Genomic DNA, 19,692 nt, shown 5'->3' on the forward strand with positions numbered 1-19,692 from the left:
TGCTATCTTGAAATTGCTATATCTCGGCAGTGTTGCAACTATCTTCAAATTTGTTTTGTTAGTAGGTGAAAATGTATATCTTAATGCCCTGAAATCAAAATTAAAAAAAAGTTGAAGCGTATGCTCATACTAACCTCTGATTTTTTATGCCGAAATACATGTATGTAACCCCTTAACAGAAGGTTCTTTTTAACACAAATAAACAATCCATAAAATTATTAAATTTTGGTTATAAAAATCTATGGAGATCAAAACTATTTTCATTATTTATTTGGAAATCATTTCATTTTTATTTCATCATTGACGCAGAGCAATAAATCTTTTCCTAAAAGCATATTCAGCTGGCCTGCCATTAAATCTGGACTCTGAAAAACAAAACAACAATCATCGCAGAACACATGTTGCTCTTACGCAAGTCTTCCGGACCTACCTCCATGATCCACTGGATTTTACTACAGAACAAACACAGTTTTTCTTTCAACATCCAGTCCAGCCACATTGCGCCGTGTGATCTGTTTATTGTCAAACGGAAGCAAGATTCGAAATTCGTTCGAGCAAGCTAGCCCACGACGTCCACTATAAATAAACGTCCAATAATTGTCTAAGTAGATTTCTAATCTCAAGAGTCGAATCTCTGTATTGCAAAGTCTAGGGTAGGTGGACCAATTCTTGACACAAATTTTAAAATTTCTTAGAATTTCTCAAAGCAGATCTTTAGACATTTACCCAACCCCAACTTGCTCTCAAGATGATGAACCATCGATATTATAATATCTGTGTCGTGCTTTTCCGAATCTTTGCTGCCGCGGGGAGGCTATTAAAATTTCATTATCCGATGGCCTTCCCCCGAGAGACTTGAGGGAAGAAAAGCAGAAGAGTGCGATCGTAAAGTGAGCCAAAGCGAACAACAGTTTGAATGTTCGAAAAAACATTGCCAATAATAAAAATAATGAGATGAAAACGAAGGACAAAATTAAAAAGAAAAAAAAGAAAACAAGAAAAAGAAAGAGTGAGAAAGAAGCAAGGAAAGCCGTCTGGCGAAAATTTCGGGAAATCGCAAAAAAACAAAAAGTCAGAAGAAGATGACGGAGTGGAACAGGTTCCCCCCACCGGAGAGGAAAAATGCTCTCACGCACGCCGACAAGGTGACGAGTTGAAGTTATTATTATCGCGATTGTTGTTTATTTATAACATTTTTTTAAAACAGAAATGTTTCGCTATAGTGGAAGCAGATGCACGGAAAATCAACACTGGGCTGGTGAAAAGCCTGAGCCGCTGCCAAGCTGTGCGAGTAAGCGAGAGGGAAAAAGTCTGATGAGAAAATTGAGTTTAAAAAAATCGGAAAAATACTACACTCCTGTGTTGTTAATTTATTTTGGTCGATCCGTTCTGGCTTTGCTTCGTTTCGGATGTGTAATCACAAGTGTGTGTATGATTCTGAATATGTGTGTGTGTGTTTAAGCAAATAGGTAGTCGACGTTCGCAGCCGAGGTTGGCAGGTTTATGAACCGCGATAGTCTCTTATAATGAGGCCTTTATAACAGGCGGTTGACATTGAGATTCTGCGATAAACAATGGCGGCGGCGGTGGCCGATTTATGATTGGGAAATGTGATGCGAATTTACAGGGTCAAAGTCGAAAAAATGTGGGAATTTTTGCGCTGTGATTTCATACGATTGAGTTTTTGTTGAATTTCACACAAAATTCAAGATCTTGATCTCCTTGCACACAAAGTCCTACCACTTTGGAATTGTTATTAAGTTGTATAAGCAAGAATCATTCGCAAATTGTAAATTGAGCTCTGTAAACAAAGTAACAAATTCAATTATTACAACTGACGAATAAACCGACTAATATATCGACGATAACGGACGATACATTATTTTTGGGTATCAAATTTTTTGTAATTGAAAGACGCATCTTTTGGTACCATAACATCTATAGGTCATCGTTGAAATTTTAAAGTTATCGCAGTTTTAGTGAAAAAAGTTGATTTTTTGCCGATTTCGTCATTTTCCCGTTTTTGCGCGTGGCGCGTCGAAAAACTCAGTTTTTATTTTCAAAAAATCATATCTCCGAAACGTACGGTTCGACAACGCCAATTTTTAGATATAATGTGTGAAATTTTCCGAGGAATCCGATAAAAAATTTTTCAGACATAGGCTCTTTGGTCTAGACACGGTCAAAACGCCATTTTAAGTTTTCATGCGACTTTTTCAAATGGTAAGCTAGATTTTAGAAACTTCTTACTATTTTTCCCAAATAGCCAAACTCATCACCTTTCTTTCGCGTCTAAGACAGCTAAAATCGGATCGGCGCAGAGATATGATTTTTCGAAAAAAGAGGTTTTTGCGAAAAATGACGAAAATTGCCATTTTTTGAACCACCCTATCACGATGTACAGTATGTAAAAAAAGTATTTACACCCCTTGGGCACTATGCACATTTTGTGATGAAACATGTAAAAAATTTAAAGTTTGACAGGAACCTAGTACTACGTTTTGTTCAGAAACTCATGCCAAACATTTTGCTAAAAAAAGCTCATGAAAAGATGATTTCTATAAAAAGTTATATAACAAATACTATTACGAAAATAAAAAAGGTGCAAAAAAAGTTTGTACACCTTTCGAAAAATTAACATAAATAATGTTATTTGTTGACAAATCACCATAAATCCAGTCTCCCAACTCCAAATAGGCATCCTTGACTGATTAAAAAAATAATTTGGATTGAATATAAAGTTTACTAACTACTTAGTATAAAAGTTTATATAACTCTGGAAATTCTATATAAAACTTATCTAAACTTAATTTTGCAAACTTTTAATTCAACTAAATGTCAATATATTACCATAGAATTGCTAAATAAACATTTTGGAGTGGGTATAACACCGTTTTGGGGGTATTTGTATCGATAGAATAGATTTTTCGTTGGAATTTCGTACCAACCCGGAATTACGTCGTCGGAAAATCCGCCGGCATCTGAACCGGTCCTCAATTCACAAGTCAACCTATGTGGCATCAGAAAGGGCATAAAATTTGCGATCTTTTGATACCCATACATCCAGGTTTTCTATAAAACCCACGTTTTTAAATACCTAAGCAAAAACGTTGTTATGGTTTCGTTTGAGCAACCTGCCAAAAATGTATGGAATTTCGTAATTTTTGTTCTCGTGGATCAAACTTACTTTTTGCCCAGGTATTTAAAAACGTAGGTTTTATAGAAAACCTAGATGTATGGGTATCAAAAGATCGCAAATTTTATGCCCTTTCCGATTCCACATAGGTTGACTTGTGAATCGTGGACCGGTTCGGATGCCGGCGGATTTTCCTACGACGTAATTCCGGGTTGGTACGAAATTCCAACGAAAAATCTATTCTATCGATACAAATACCCCCAAAACGGTGTTATACCCACTCCAAAATGTTTATTTAGCAATTCTATGGTAATATATTGACATTTAGTTGAATTAAAAGTTTGCAAAATTAAGTTTAGATAAGTTTTATATAGAATTTCCAGAGTTATATAAACTTTTATACTAAGTAGTTAGTAAACTTTATATTCAATCCAAATTATTTTTTTAATCAGTCAAGGATGCCTATTTGGAGTTGGGAGACTGGATTTATGGTGATTTGTCAACAAATAACATTATTTATGTTAATTTTTCGAAAGGTGTACAAACTTTTTTTGCACCTTTTTTATTTTCGTAATAGTATTTGTTATATAACTTTTTATAGAAATCATCTTTTCATGAGCTTTTTGTAGCAAAATGTTTGGCATGAGTTTCTGAACAAAACGTAGTACTAGGTTCCTGTCAAACTTTAAATTTTTTACATGTTTCATCACAAAATGTGCATAGTGCCCAAGGGGTGTAAATACTTTTTTTACATACTGTAGGTCACCCTAATGGCCAAACGAAAAAATACGGGTCTAATTATTTTGGCCAAGGAATCCTCAGACAAATTGTGAGCCCGATCGGAGAACTTTTTTTCGGTTTAGGCTCTTTTCAAATTTGCTGTATATATTAGGGTGCTTCACGCTTCAACCTTCAAATGTACGCATTGTCCTTAGTATGCTATGATGGCTAGCAGAAAATTACGACGCCCCATGTCAGACGGTGAACACGTGGATGAGCATTCACTCAAGTTTTGGCTCAGAAACATACTTTAAAGTAATAAAATTATAATTTTTGATGTTCCTGTAACAAATGAACTACCGTCATCAGGGGTGACATTGGGTCTGGGGGGTGAGATTGGGTCATACAAATTTCAGCATTTTTGTATGACCCAATCTCACCCTCCAGACCCAATGTCACCCCTGATGACGGTATTCCAAATAACGTAACATGATGTTTTGTGATAATAATGCAATCGATGCTTCCCCACGTGTTCACCGTCTGACATGGGGCGTCGTAATTTTCAGCTAGCCGTCATAGCATACTAAGGACAATGCGTACATTTGAAGGGTGAACCGTTGATTCTGGAGACACCGGACGTCGATCCAATGCGCACCTTGGGGACAGAATGGACAACCCTAATTCCTTCTGGAATTTGTTCATTGGACCATCCCCTACCCAAGTAACCGCGAGGCACTAAATAGCGGCATTAAATCAGCATTATATTGGCATTTAATACCAGCAAATAATGCTTCAAAACATTAAATCAGCACTTTTCCCTTGAGAAATATTTCAAGTGGCGCACAGTGATGCCGATTTAATGCCTCACCGAAAGCTCGAACAAAAAAAACTGCTTTATCGACGTCAAGGCTGGAGGAAAAAAAAGGACAGCTAGCTGCTCCACACACTTGGTGGTGGGCCTCCTTTGTTTTTTTTTCTCTCCTGTTGCGTGTCATGTGTGAGTGTGACACTTTGATGATATTCTTGCATTTTTCTCGTCGATCTCCAGGATGCGCGCCAGCCAACTGATGTATTCTGAAATGAGTGTTAGTTTTGAATGTTTTAATCGATGTGGTTGATGCATCGAACATTAAGGAAGACTTTCTTTCTGCTGTTTCGAGTTTCTGGTTCATGAGAAAAACCCGTTGTCATTGCGTTGGACGAAAATTATTGACGAATCACTCAGCAAATTGCGGCCATCCAGTCAAGTACAGTACAATCAATTACGGAAGGCTTGGGGTTAATAGGGACAAGTACTGGCTAACGGCTAACGTAAACTAGTTTTCCGAGGAGTGCTTGGTCCACGGTTGGCAAAATTTCACAATGTGTATCAGACTTCCGGAAAGCAGCTTATTGCTTGTAAGAAAAGTCATTCAATTTACCAGAGAACTTTTGATAATGTCCTTTGTCCTTTGGACATATGTTTTGAAAAATTTGGCTTAATTACAGGCTGCAGTTTTCCACAAAAAAAAAAACAAAAAAAACACTTCAATCGGCGGGAATTGAACCCAGTTCACGCAAAATTAAAACTTATGCACACTGGGGGAACTGCGCCTTAGCCCGCTCGCTTATTAGAACGGTATGACGGGAGGAGGATCAAAGTCAATAAGAGCGTGTCTGGCTGAAATGTTTCCCGTATCGATGGGTTACTTTGTTGATAAACATCAAATGCTTTGAAGCACATTTTCAAGGTCGTAAATGGTGATTTAATGCCAGTTGTAATGCTGCAAAGTTTTGGTACTATGAGGCATTCGCAAAGCTTATTTACTACTTCAAAACATTCGAGTGCTGATTTAGTACTAAATTAATACTTCAATTTAGTGCTTGTGGTTACTTGGGTACACACCTGTCTTTATTCCGAGTGAATCCATGTTGTCCCCAGACCTGTAGGAACGATTGAACGAAAAGCTTAAAAATCCCATAGTAATTTACATGTAAACTTTGAATTGCTGGGGACAGGCCAATTCTCAACCAAATGGGCTGATATTTGGCATGAGAGTCCCTATGGGTATACTCTACTAGGGGAACCTCGGTTTGCCTGATTCTGAGAACTTTTTTGTTTGGATGAAACACCCTAGTATATTTACTTAAAATTGACTGAATCCAACAAAATTATGTTGAATTTTCTAAGCTTTCTCTTAGAAAATATGTTTTTGATAATATGGTAAGTTTCAATGCATAAATGCTAAAAAATAATTGCAAGGTAAATTTTATAATTTGCGAAATTGTGTATGCTTCTTCACTGTTCTAGTATTTTTTGGAATTAAATACTCCAGTTTACCGTATTTTTTCGAAAATACTGAAATTTTCATAATTTTTAACATGGGTATTAAACGAACCAAAATTTGGTATGCTTTTTCAACTTTAATGAAGTTCTTTTTGCTAAATACTAAAATTTTCATATTATACCTTACTTTTTTCAAATAAACAAATTTTCAGTTCGTTCGAAATTCATATTTCAAATAAATTGTTCTAGAGTTTTTTTTTCTAAAATACAAAAATTTACACAAAATACCCGTATTTTTTTTAAAGTACTCATATTTTCATAATTTGCTATATGGGTTTCGAACGGATTGAAATTTGGCATGCAATTTAATTGTTATTGAGTTTTTTGTTATGAAATACAAAAATTTTTTTGTATTTTTTCGAAAAAACTCAAATTTTCATAATTTGCATTATAGTTATCAAACAAGGCGAAATTTTGTATGGTTTTTTACTTTTATTAGAGTTTTTTGACTAAATACTCAAATTTTCGCATAATACCTTTTTTTTAAAGAATCAAATTTTCATAATTTGCAATATGTGTATCAAACGATTTAGCATTTTGCATGCATTTTCACTGTTTGAATGAAAAAGTTAAATTTTCACAAAATACCGTATTTTTTTAGGCATTCAAATTTTTATAACTTGCAATATGGGTATCTAAAGATTTGAAATGTTGCATGCATTTGAGTTTTTTGAATGAAATACTAAAATTTTCAAGAATACCGTTTTTTAAGTTCTCAATTTTTTATTTATTGCAATATGGGTTTCGAACGAATGGAAATTTTGCATGCAGTTAAATTGTTTCAGAGTTTTTTTATGAACTACTCAAATTTTCACAAAACATCGTATTTAAAAAAAAAAACAAATTTTGCGTGCACTTCCTTTGAGTATTCAAAAAATATAACTCTTAAAATAGTGAAAAAGAATACCAAATATCGCTGAGTTTGATACTCACGCTGCAAATTATGAGAATTTGTATTTTCGAAAAAATACTGTATTTTGTGTCATTTTTAGAATATTCAGAAAATACTGTATTTTGTGAAAGCTAGAGCATTTTTAGAACAATACTAAAACAGTGAAAAAGCATACAAAATTTCGCTTTTTTCGATACCCATATGGCAAATTATGAGAACTTGAGTATTTTCGAAAAAATGCTGTGTTTAGTGTAAACTAGAGCATTTAATTCCAAAAATACAAGAGCAGTGATAAAACATACCAAATTTCCCTTCATTCGATACCCATATTGCAAATTATGAAAATTTAAGTATTTTCGAAAAAATACGATTTTCTGTGATTTTTTTTTTAATTTGTGCCTTTAAACTGAACACATTATTTAAAATATATTCTTTGAGAGTCCATTGAAAATTTAACTTGATACTGATGGATAAAGTCATTTCAAGAAAGTTTTTTTTTTAATTGAGTTGTCGTCCATTATTGGCGATAAGCAAATCGCCGATAGAATTATTCAGTATCGTTTTTGTTAATATCGTCGACTCACACGAAATAGGAAAAAGTTCCCCGACCCACTTCGATTAGCGCGGAACTTTGTCCTAAGGGGTAATTTTTGTCCCGATCACGAATCCGAGCTCCATTTTTTGATATCTCATTACGGAGGGGCGGTACGACCCCTTCCATTTGTGAACATTCGAGAAAAACCGTCTTTTTAAATAATTTGCAGCCTGAAATGGTGATGATTTTGAAATTTAGTGTCCAAGGGTAATGTAAAATTGGACGCCCTATTTGATGGCCGAAATTCCGAAAAAGCGTACGTTTCATCGAAAAACTACAAAAATAGTGTCAAAAATTCTGCCATTTTTAATAACTCAACTGTATCAACATTTAAGACTTGTTATTTTTAGGGAAATTTAGCGTACTTTTCGAATCTGCGATAACTCAGAAGGGTAATTTTTTTATTCAGAACATTTAAAAATTTCGTGATTTTTCTAACTTTGCAAAGTTATTTTTTAGGAGTTTAAGTTGTAGAGCAGACAATTACAAAAAAAATACACAATACATAACAGGTTTGCTTGTAACCATCACGAGTTATCGCGACTTCGTCTTGAATTCAGCAGAAACCTTTCTATGAATCTAATAATCAAATAAATTGTGTTTTTGTGGGATTCTTAAATAATTAAAATAATGACCACGATTCGTTGCAAAACAAGAAGATTCCATGCAGTTTTATTTATCGAAATGCTACAAAACTTCAAAATAATGATACAAAAATGCGGAAACCCATTTTTCCTCAAAATAATCACAACATAACCATCACCACCCTGCTGGAAACTGTGCGTTCCACCGCACTTTTCATCACATTAAGCGCTGCGGGCAGTCCACAAAAAAAAACATTCAGAAAAAATACACACAACCGACTAACGCTGACCGAACGACTGACTAAAAACCGCCCAATTTTGAGCGGATTTTCCCGCACACATTGTAAATCCACGTTGCGTCGTGCCGCTCTGGACATGTGTTTACTCACTAAACAAAAACAGAGTCGAAAAAAAAGACTCCCGCTAAAGTGGCAAAGCTGCAATACGTTCAACTGGCAGCAAAAGTCGTCGTGATTGTGCCATCTTGTCGCACGTGCGTTTTGAGTTAAAATTAGTTTGTCATGCCTGAGATATTCAATATAACCGAATCCGTGCATTATTGTCACTCTTCAAATGAACGAAGTTGTGATCAGATCGTGCTTACTTGACACACCCTGAAAATTGCTACAAGTGCGACAACTGGCTAAAGGGATTTTAATCAGAAGACGTTTTGACACACGTACATGCCCGATTACCGTAAACTCCGGCAACCAAATTCAACCAAACTTCGGGATAATGCACAGAATGGTCAGCCAAACAAAACGTGTTTGTTATTGTTTACATTGCGTGCTTTCAAAAAGTCAAAAAGCGACATGCGACAAGATAGCACGATCACGTCGAAGGGCTGAAAAGCGTCCGTCACAATTTTGGACCACCTTGCCCGAGGGAGATGGTGGGAGTTTAACTGGATAGTTGTGAAGCAATTGGATGTAACTTTCTTGTAAACCAAATGTAGAAAATTGGAAACGCCTCAATTTCCCATACAATCTTTGGAGAAAATCCATTCTATCCTCCTATTTTTTTTTCAATACTTAAAATTTAGTACTTTTCCGAAAAGTGAATGCATCAGAGCACTTTTTTTCACCCCGTTTCACGTGGCGAGGAAGTGGCAGTCCCGGCGTTTTGTTTACGTCGATTCCAGCCGAGTTGGAAACATGCGATGAAGCGCAGACAGCTGCTGGCGGTTTGGTGCTGTATTGTTTACGGCGGATTTTGACCGCAGCTTTGATGTATTTTTTTTCATCGAAATAACTCAACTTGGAATATTGGACAAAGTATTTGAGCAGAAGAATCAAAACAAAATTCTTGCTTGTTTTGCAAATAGAACAATTGGCTGTTTGTTTCCTTGATTCTTTATGGCATAACAAAATTAAAAGGACGATGAATTTTCCCCACTTTTTTCAATTTGCAAACTGTCCATTCCTTTGCTGGAAATAATCTCGTTAGTGTTCCCTTTATTCGTTATGCAAAGAGTTGTTTACTTCTGCAATTTGCCAGCCAGTACCAGTACTGCGACGTCAGGGACAATTACATCCTCCTCCCCATCAGACAGGTCTGCAATCGTTGCACTTTGCCCTAAGCTGTCCACTGCACCTAGTCAGGAATGTGTGGGTTGGCAGAGATACATCACTCAATGAACCACCCACAGCCACCCGTTCTAGAACCGGAGAAGTGCAGTGCAATTTCAATTTCGTTTTGCATCTCCGGGAAAAGGCGCGGCGAGGAAAAACTTTCACCCTAGATTTTCGAGCGCTGCTGCAGCAAATTCCCACAAAGCGAGTTTGGTCACGTTCGAGACCGAAACGACCCGCCCAAAAGTGGTTGAAACGAATTTCAAAACTATCAGATGGCGGAAGATGACGATGGTGCGAGGACGAGTGTGCCAAAATCCTCAAAGGATTTATGCTAAATTGTCGGTTTTGCGGTGAACCACGCACGTGGCGAGTGCAGTCTCTCTCTCTCTTGAGTGAACGGTGATGAGAATTGGATGGAGTTTTCTTTTGTTGGCAATTTCATGGCTCGACACTTTAATTAAGGGGACTATTGCTACTTTAATTGAGGAATAGAATTTATGGGTAATTATTCTCCGCCAACTCACACAGCGGTTGCTCCGACCCCTCTTCAATTTGTGTGAAACTTTGTCCTAATGGGTAATTTTTGTCCCTGATTACGAATCCGAGCACCATTTTTCGATATCTCGTGACGGTGGGCTTCTTTCGTTATTGAACATGCGGAAAAATACGTGTTTTTCAATAATTTGCAGCCTGGAATGGTGATGTTTGGTGCCGATTTTATTACGTACTCAAAATTCCGAAAAAAACGTATTTTTCATTAAAAAATAATTACAAAAAAATGCAATTTTTTTATTCTACTGTAAAAAAAACTTGAGACTTGTCATTTTATGGGAAATTTAATATTCTTTTCAAATCTGCAATAACCCAAAAAAAAATCATTCAGAATTTTTGATATGTACACAGAAGGGGTTTGCCTGAAACCAGTGTGCTGAAACAGAGAATTCGTAACGTTATTTTCGAATGATCCTCACTAATACAGCTTCGCTGTAGCTATAAACATAAACCAAGTAGGAAGCTATGTTCAAGCTCAAGCGTGACATTGTTTTTACCGCTTAAGTGATATATGGGTAATTCTCCGCCAACTCACAAAGCAGTTGCCCCGACCCCTCTTCGATTTGCGTGAAACTTTGTCCTAAGGGGTAACTTTTGTCCCTGACCACGAATCCGAGGTCCGTTTTTTGATATCTCGTGACGGAGGGGCGGTACGACCCCTTCCATTTTGAACATGCGAAAAAAGAGGTGTTTTTCAATAATTTGCAGCCTGAAACGGTGATGATATAGAAATTTGGTGTCAAAGGGACTTTTATGTAAAATTAGACGCCCGATTGGATGGCGTACTCAGAATTCCGAAAAAACGTATTTTTCATCGAAAAAAACACTAAAAAAGTTTTAAAAATTCTCCCATTTTCCGTTACTCGACTGTAAAATTTTTTGGAACATGTCATTTTATGGGAAATTTAATGTACTTTTCGAATCTGTATTGACCCAGAAGGGTCATTTTTTCATTTAGAACTAAATTTTTCATTTTAAAATTTCTTGTTTTTTCTAACTTTGCAGGGTTATTTTTTAGAGTGTAACAATGTTCTACAAAGTTGTAGAGCAGACAATTACAAAAATTTTGATATATAGACATAAGGGGTTTGCTTATAAACATCTCGAGTTATCGCAATTTTACGAAAAAAAGTTTTGATAAAAATTTATTTCAATGAAAATTTAAATTCAAGAAAAAATCAAACCATTAGAATTTTTAAAAACTTGCAGTAATTCATATCCAGTCCCCCCTGCTCCATTCAAGAATGTAATATTTTCGTAGTCAAAATTTTTCCATTTTTTTTTTCAGTTCTCGGCCAGATTTTTTTCAATTTTGACCTGGCAACTCTGGTTATCAATGAAAAACGATCTCTGCTCAAAACTCAGCACATCTGTCCCAACCGCCACCAATCGAATCGTGTTTGTGGGATAATGCCTTTCTTTTCCGTACAGAAAGCAAGTGCCAAATATCAACCGAAACAATTGAAAAATTGAAATTTTCGCCATGAGTCAGCAGCAGCTGCCCCCAGAATGTCATTGTCGTTCGATATTGTTTCCCAGAGCGACGGTTTATGTTTTTTTTTCGCTTTCTTGAACAGAGGAAAATCTTAAAGACTGGTTCTGACACCACTAATTGGGTACCGGTCTGAGTCTCTAGCCCCCGTCTCCTCCAAAGAAGGCTAGGTGGAATGAAAAGTCGAGAGAAAGTTGAATCGAAAATTAATTTATAGTGACGTTGGCTTAAATGTCACACTTTGAGGTGTTGGTCTTCATAATGTTGTTGAGGAGTTTTATTTCTTTCAATTTGTTTGAGACTCGTTTATAAAACATAACATTATTCTTCCAAACAAACAATAATTCAATAATAAAAAAAAACTTAAAAGTTGTCAAGTTGAGTTTTTATTTCTTTCAAATTCTCTTAGCTACACAAAACAGCTGTACTAGTGGAAGTTTTTCAGTTTGTTGCTTTTCATGCTGTAGTGTGTTGTGTTTTTATTTTTCCTCTATTTTTATGCAAACATTTGCGGTGGGTTGGAAGCGGATCGTGCTATTTTTAGGATCATTATTTTTTCCACCACATCCCTTGTTCTCTGTGGGTTGCCATTTTTGTTATGCCTAGCTCCCCGTGACAAACGGTGCTCGACAGATTTGTGTGTTTATACACGACTATTTGCATAAGGCAGGTGTAAATATAGATATGTAAGGAGTGGTATGGATAAACAAATCGAATAATGCACGGGACAGACAAAACCGCACCGTAATTAATTTAGAGTTATTGCATAATTAAAATACCATTGGCTCACTTTTGAAATGGTCTATAGTTGAAGTTATTAAAAGCAAGATTTCCTGCCTTTTCTTGTTTTTTCATCGAGCAATTTGTGATTTTTTGCAATTGGATAATTCTCTACCAACTCATATAAAATCGGGAAAAGTTGTCCCGACCTCTTTTCGATTTGAGTTTGTCCTAAGGGGTAACTTTTGTCCCTGATCACGAATCCGAGGTCCGTTTTTTGATATCTCGTGACGGAGGGGCGGTACGACCCCTTCCATTTTTGAACATGCGAAAAAAGAGGTGTTTTTCAATAATTTGCAGCCTGAAACGGTGATGAGATAGACATTTGGTGTCAAAGGGACTTTTATGTAAAATTAGACACCCGATTTGATGGCGTACTCAGAATTCCGAAAAAACGTATTTTTCATCGAAAAAAACACTAAAAAAGTTTTAAAAATTCTCCGATTTTCCGTTACTCGACTGAAATTTAATGTACTTTTCGAATCTACATTGACCCAGAAGGGTCATTTTTTCATTTGGAACAAAATTTTTCATTTTAAAATTTCGTGTTTTTTCTAACTTTGCAGGGTTATTTTTTAGAGTGTAACAATGTTCAACAAAGTTGTAGAGCAGACAATTACAAAAATTTTGATATATAGACATAAGGGGTTTGCTTATAAACATCACGAGTTATCGCGATTTTACGAAAAAAAGTTTTGAAAAAGTTGGTCGTCATCGATCATGGCCGTTCATGGTCACCCGCGACAGACACGGACGACGAAACAAAGAGAAACGCAAAAAGTGACTTTTTCAAAACTTTTTTTTCGAAAAATCGCGATAACTCGTGATATTTATAAGCAAACCACTTATGTCTACATATCAAAATTTTAGTAATTACCTGCTCTACAACTTTGTAGAACATTGTTACACTCTAAAAAATAACCCTGCAAAGTTAGAAAAAACACGAAATTTTAAAATGAAAAATTTTGTTCTAAATGAAAAAATTACCCTTCTGGGTCAATGTAGATTCGAAAAGTACATTAAATTTCCCATAAAATGACATATTCCAAAAAAAATTACAGTCAAGTAATTGAAAATGGGAGAATTTTTAAAACTTTTTTAGTGTTTTTTTCGATGAAAAATACGTTTTTTCGGAATTCTGAGTACGCCATCAAATCAGGCGTCTAATTTTACATAAAAGTCCCTTTGACACCAAATTTCTATCTCATCACCGTTTCAGGCTGCAAATTATTGAAAAACACCTCTTTTTTCGCATGTTCAAAAATGGAAGGGGTCGTACCGCCCCTCCGTCACGAGATATCAAAAAACGGACCTCGGATTCGTGATCAGGGACAAAAGTTACCCCTTAGGACAAAGTTTCACGCAAATCGAAGAGGGGTCGGGGCAACTTTTCCCGATTTCGTGTGAGTTGGTAGAGAATTACCCTTATGTAAAATTGGACGCCCGATTTGATGGCGTACCTAAAATACAAGTTTTTTTTATCGAAAAAAATACTAAAAAAGTTTCAAAAACTCTGTCAGTTTCCGTTACTTAATTGTAAAAAAAGTTTAACATTTCATTTTAAGGGAAATTTAATGTACTTTCAGTTTCTACATTAACCCAGAAGGGTCATTTTTTCATTTAGAACAAAAATTTTCATTTTAAAATTTCGTGTTTTTTTCTAACTTTGTAGGGTTATTTTTTAGAGTGTAACAATTTTCTACAAAGTTGTAGAGCAGACAATTACAAAAAATTTGATATGTAAACATAAGGGATTTGCTTATAACTCATACGAGTTATCGTGATTTTGCGAGAAAAGTTTTGAAAAAGTCCTTTTTTGCGTTTCTCTTTGTTTCGTCGTCCGTGTCTGTCGCTGGTGACGATGAGCGGCCGTGATCGACACAACCAAATTTTTCAAAACTTTTTTTTCGTAAAATCGTGATAAGTCGTGATGTTTATAAGCAAACCCCTTATGTGATGAAACGTAGGCCGTTTTCGTTAAAATGGCCTATGACAGAATTTGAATTTTGTATCTCTCTATTATTTTCAAATTACCGCTTTATTTTTTTCAGATTCAGTATTTGTATTTTTTAATATTTTCTAGATAAAATTAGTTACGTTTTGCTTTTGTTCTTCATTCTAACTCACTCTCAACAAACCAAAATCAAAACCGAAACCAAAACTAAAACACCAACTCTCTCAGCTCCAACACTTTGCGCGTCACACGGACCACGTGCTTCACGACCTATACTTGCATAAACCGCTTTTCTCCGCGGAAAACACGTTTTTGTGACAGACACAATTTCCTCCTTTCCCCAAATAATTTCCCTCCTGGCTCCTCCATCAACCATCAACTTCTTCTCCCAGGGTCAGGTTTCGCTCCACGAAAGCGAGCGAGAGAAAGAGAGAGAGATAACGCATGCGTGTGTTCCTCTCCCAGAAGATCTCCACATCCAAGCAACCCGCCGAACTGTTGCACCTACAATCTACACCATGACCAACACCAACAACAACAGCCAGCCTGCTGCTGCTGCTCACGGAAATCAATACCGAAATCTAGCTCTCTTTCTCTCTCTCGCTCGCTCAGTCACGTGTGATAGTGTTGGTTGGTATGAACTGTCAAAAAGCTTGACTTTCCCGCCGTCGCGTGCTGGGAAAACTTTCTTTGCCGCTTTTCTTTCGCTATAGCGTTTTCCACCGGGAAACGTGTTTACCCCCTCTGTGATTTGAATGTGTTTGTGTGTGATGGAGTTGAGGTTGGAGTTGGTTCGCACGCATACCGTTCAAAAGTTTGGCAGTTGTATGGTGTTGTCTGTTTTTGATTTTCTTTGTTTGGGTTGTTCACCATAGTAGAAGCAGATAATTTTGGAATTTTATTTTATTTTTGCTGTAAAATATTTTGAAATTTTAAATATCTATATACATTGTCTAAAAAGTAGTCACAAGTCTAAACTAGCTTCACTTACCCTAGACAGGAATAATAGTTCCGGGTTTTTGTTGGCAGAATATGGTTAAGGTTAACCTTCCACGGTCCGGGTAGTTTGGCAAATGCTTATGTTGATGCTGAACTTAATGGATCGTTGCGAGCAGCAGCAACGAGTGGTTGCATGACGGTCGGGTTCCTCGTTATCTCGGTAGGAAAGTTATTTTTTCCCTAGTTGAATATGGATTAGGATCCGGAACCAGGATGAAGCTTTGTGCTCGGAAAAGGTTGTTAGTGATTATGGGGTTGTAAAAAGTTTTGAGCTTTATTTAATGATCCAGTCCAGACTTGATTATCCAAAGACCTCGGAAAAATTTCATTTCGGAAAAATGGAATCCTCAGATAAACGAAAAGAAAATTGTTATCTTATTTTTAATTGTTCGATTAAAGTATGACCCCTAAACTATTCTTTAGTGATTTTAATTTTTAAATCAAAGATGGCGGCCGAAATAGCAATAATGGAATATTGAAAAAAAAAAAATGCATTTAGTTATTTTTAATGCAATCAATCATTCCAATTATTTGACTAAAATATGTTTTACAGAATTCGAATTTGATGATCATGACTCGATTATCTGAAGTCCCATACAAACCTTCGGATAATCGAACCTCGGATAATCGAAACTTAGGATAATCAAGGCTTTTTATAATCGAGTGCATTTAGTTATATTTAATGCAATCAATCATTCCAATTATTTGACTAAAGTAAGTTTAACAGAATTCGAATTTGATGATCATGACTCAATAATCTGAAGTCCCATACAAATCATCGGAGAATCGAAACTTAGGATAATCGAGGCTTTTTATAATCGAGTCTGGACTGTAGTGCTGATTAATCTAGATTTATTGGAAATTTGTTGGAAGGTTATTCAAAGAGTTTTTGAAATTATAAAAGCATTTCATTTTACTTACCAATTTTCAATCCTTTTAGCTGCAAATTGGCCTTATTTTTATCAAATCAAAATCAGAAATGATACAAATATTTTCAAAATCAACAATAGGTATCAATCATAAAAACGTTACTGTTCCTCGATTTTTTTTATGTAAGTAGTATTTAAACAGCATTTTGATGATTTTACAAAACTGTTTACAAAATCAAATATTGGATGAATCAATCAAGGAATCATTTACAGTTCAGACTCAATTATCCGAAGGCCTTGGCAAAATTCACTTCGGTCAATCGTAACTTCGGAAAATCGAACTACAAAAAAGAAGTTTTTGTCTTATTTTTGATTGTCGAATTTAGAATTTTCAAATCCAAGATGGTGGCCAAAATGGCAGAGATGAAATGTTTGAAAATGCATTACTAAATATAATTGGCAATCAGCCATTTAAATTTAACTGGGATCGCAGAGCTCGAATTTGATGTTAAAAATAAGAAAGGAAAAAAAAATTGTTTATGATTCGATTATCCGAAGTTCCATACAAACCTTCAGATAATCGAATTTTGGATAATAATAATTTCTGATAATCGAAGCTTCAGATAATCAAGTCTGGACTGTATTTATATCGATTTGGCGGTCGATGATACAGTAGAAGTTGAATTGCAATATAAAATTCACTTTTTATTAAAAATACTTATTTTTATTTGTTGAAGTCTTGATGAAGCTGAAAATGTTTTTTTTCGAAAAAATCTGAAAATTTCGTGTTAATTCGCTTAAAACTTATCAGAAAGAAAAGCAAACTTTTAAAAATGAAGTTTTTCATAGATTAATTTTATTTTTAAAGTGAGAACTAAGAATTTTTAATTATTAACTTAGAAAATATGCGTCTTTTTTTTAATTTTAAACAATTATCTAACATAAAGCTTTCCGTTCCTTCGAAAAACATATTTTATTTTTTTTTTAATTCAACCGTAAAATTTGATATATGGCAATCATATGTTTTATGGTCTTTTCAAATGTTAAAAAGTATGGTCATGACTTCTACGGGTAAAAACCCGATTTAATCCCACCTGGGGTGAGATAGAGCCTTTCTTACTAAAGAATATAACGATGGTAGAACTTCTTTCAATTCATAACATTGACTTTGTTTAGAAGAAGAAGAAAGTCTTATGATGAAAGCAAAGTATTATAAATGATATGATTTCCAAAAGAAACAAAAAACGCCATTTTCACCAAAAGAATATTTTTAATCGTACATATTCTTAATCAAACAAGCGTTTATGACAAACGCGAGCATAGCAAGCTTCACATGCGCCAGTGACAACGCACACCGCGGTAGGCGCAAAGAAAAACCGAGGTATAAGTGAACCGCGTGTGCCGCACGGTGCAGGGAAGATAGCCATTCAGCTTCTACGAATGTGACAGAGTCAGAGATAGCTATTTTTACAACCGCACCACTACACACTCAATCACGAGTACCTTAGGTAGAAAGCCATTGGCGTCGCCAGCATTGAAAACTTTGAAAACGATATAAACGATGAAAAGCTTAGAAAGCTCCTATTGGAATCCAATGAACCCTGTTAAATAAACTTACGAAATCACGAAAAAATTAAGTCTACTTTTAGGCGATTTTTGGAGCCCACGGAAAACAAATAGATTGTAGCCGGATGAATGTCCTATGTCACAAAAGTTTTTAAATAAAAATTGGACAGTTATGCAAAAAAAAAACAGGTCAAAAGAAACCGAAAAGCTACGATATCTTACATGTTGTAGGAAACATCGGTAGACAAGCTACTACAAACGAGTACAAGTCGAGCCAGCAAATATATGCGCCAGCATTCTCGCGCCAGTATTCGAAGCTCAACTTGACAACTTGTCGACTTGGCGACGAAGCGTCGAAAATCGATGCAGTGTGATTTTTTGACGATTTTTCCGATTAAAATTCATGCTGAATCGACATATTTACGAAGACGGAAATGACGTCCTGGCTTAAAGTAAAACCTATACCTTTCTTTAGTGAGAAAGGCAAAAAAGTAATGTCTTGACAAAAATAAATTAATTGCTAGTCTAGTGCGATGATTTCCCGGGACAAAATTCCCGGGATTTTTGTAAAACCGGAAATTCCGGGTTTTTTAAATATTTTGTTCCGGTTTTCCCGGAATTTGAAAAATAAACATTTTCATCGGTTAATTCTGATTCGGATGTTAGAAATGGAACATTTGAATACTTTGTATCCTATCTCATACTTAAAGCATTTGTATTGTGTAATTTTTTGTGCACAGATCTGTGAAATGCCCAGATCATCACATTGTTTTTTTTTTAATTTGAGTTATTTCAATAGGTTAGGATCAGATTAACGCATATTATTGCTATTTTAGTTCGTAATAAATATTCATACCATATAAATTTTTCCATTTATTTATTCTCGGTCTTACCCTGGTCGCAGTACCTAAAAGAACCTAACCTAAGTTAGTAAAAAATCCTTAGGTACCGGCATTTGATGAATTAGAACATCTGAATGAATTAGAAAAACTGTTGACGCTATATTATTACACAATGTTTTGATATTTTCGATTTAATTTGGTGAAAACAGTAGCAGAACAACAAAGTTAGTACACCAATTTTAAAATTTAATGATTAAATCTTCTGTCTGTATTCAGAATGTTCAAAACACCAAATTAAATTGGGATCTAGAACGGGATATAACGTTAAACATTGACTAGCTGTAGTTTTCTTTATTTCTGTTTCTGTTTTTTAAAGAAATTATAATGAAATTGTCAGAGATACCTATATGTCTAGTCTTTTTAATATACAATTAAATTAAATTTATTTTTAAGAAAAAATATTCATTGTGAATCGTATTGGGCAAACAATTGTAGTTGATTTAAAATCCGAAGTAGAACAAAGCACAAACTTATTTATTATTTAATATCTTGTCACTGTTCAGATTGTATTCTAGATTATGACAAGCTAAAAGTAATGAAACTATTATACAATTGTAAGCATATAATTTGAAATGCTTGAAATTTTTAATTTGGAACAAATAGTATGGAAACATTAGCATACACTCAAAAAAATGAGTTCGCATAAACGTGAATAGAGTTCATGCCACCGGGAACCAGGAAGAAAACTGTTCAACTTTTATAGTACATTGCACCATGAAAGTGAACAGTTTTCTTCCTGGTTCCCGTTGGC

The sequence above is a fragment of the Culex pipiens genome, chromosome 2 (assembly GCF_016801865.2).
Source record: "Culex pipiens pallens isolate TS chromosome 2, TS_CPP_V2, whole genome shotgun sequence".
In the NCBI taxonomy this organism is placed as follows: Eukaryota; Metazoa; Arthropoda; class Insecta; order Diptera; family Culicidae; genus Culex; species Culex pipiens.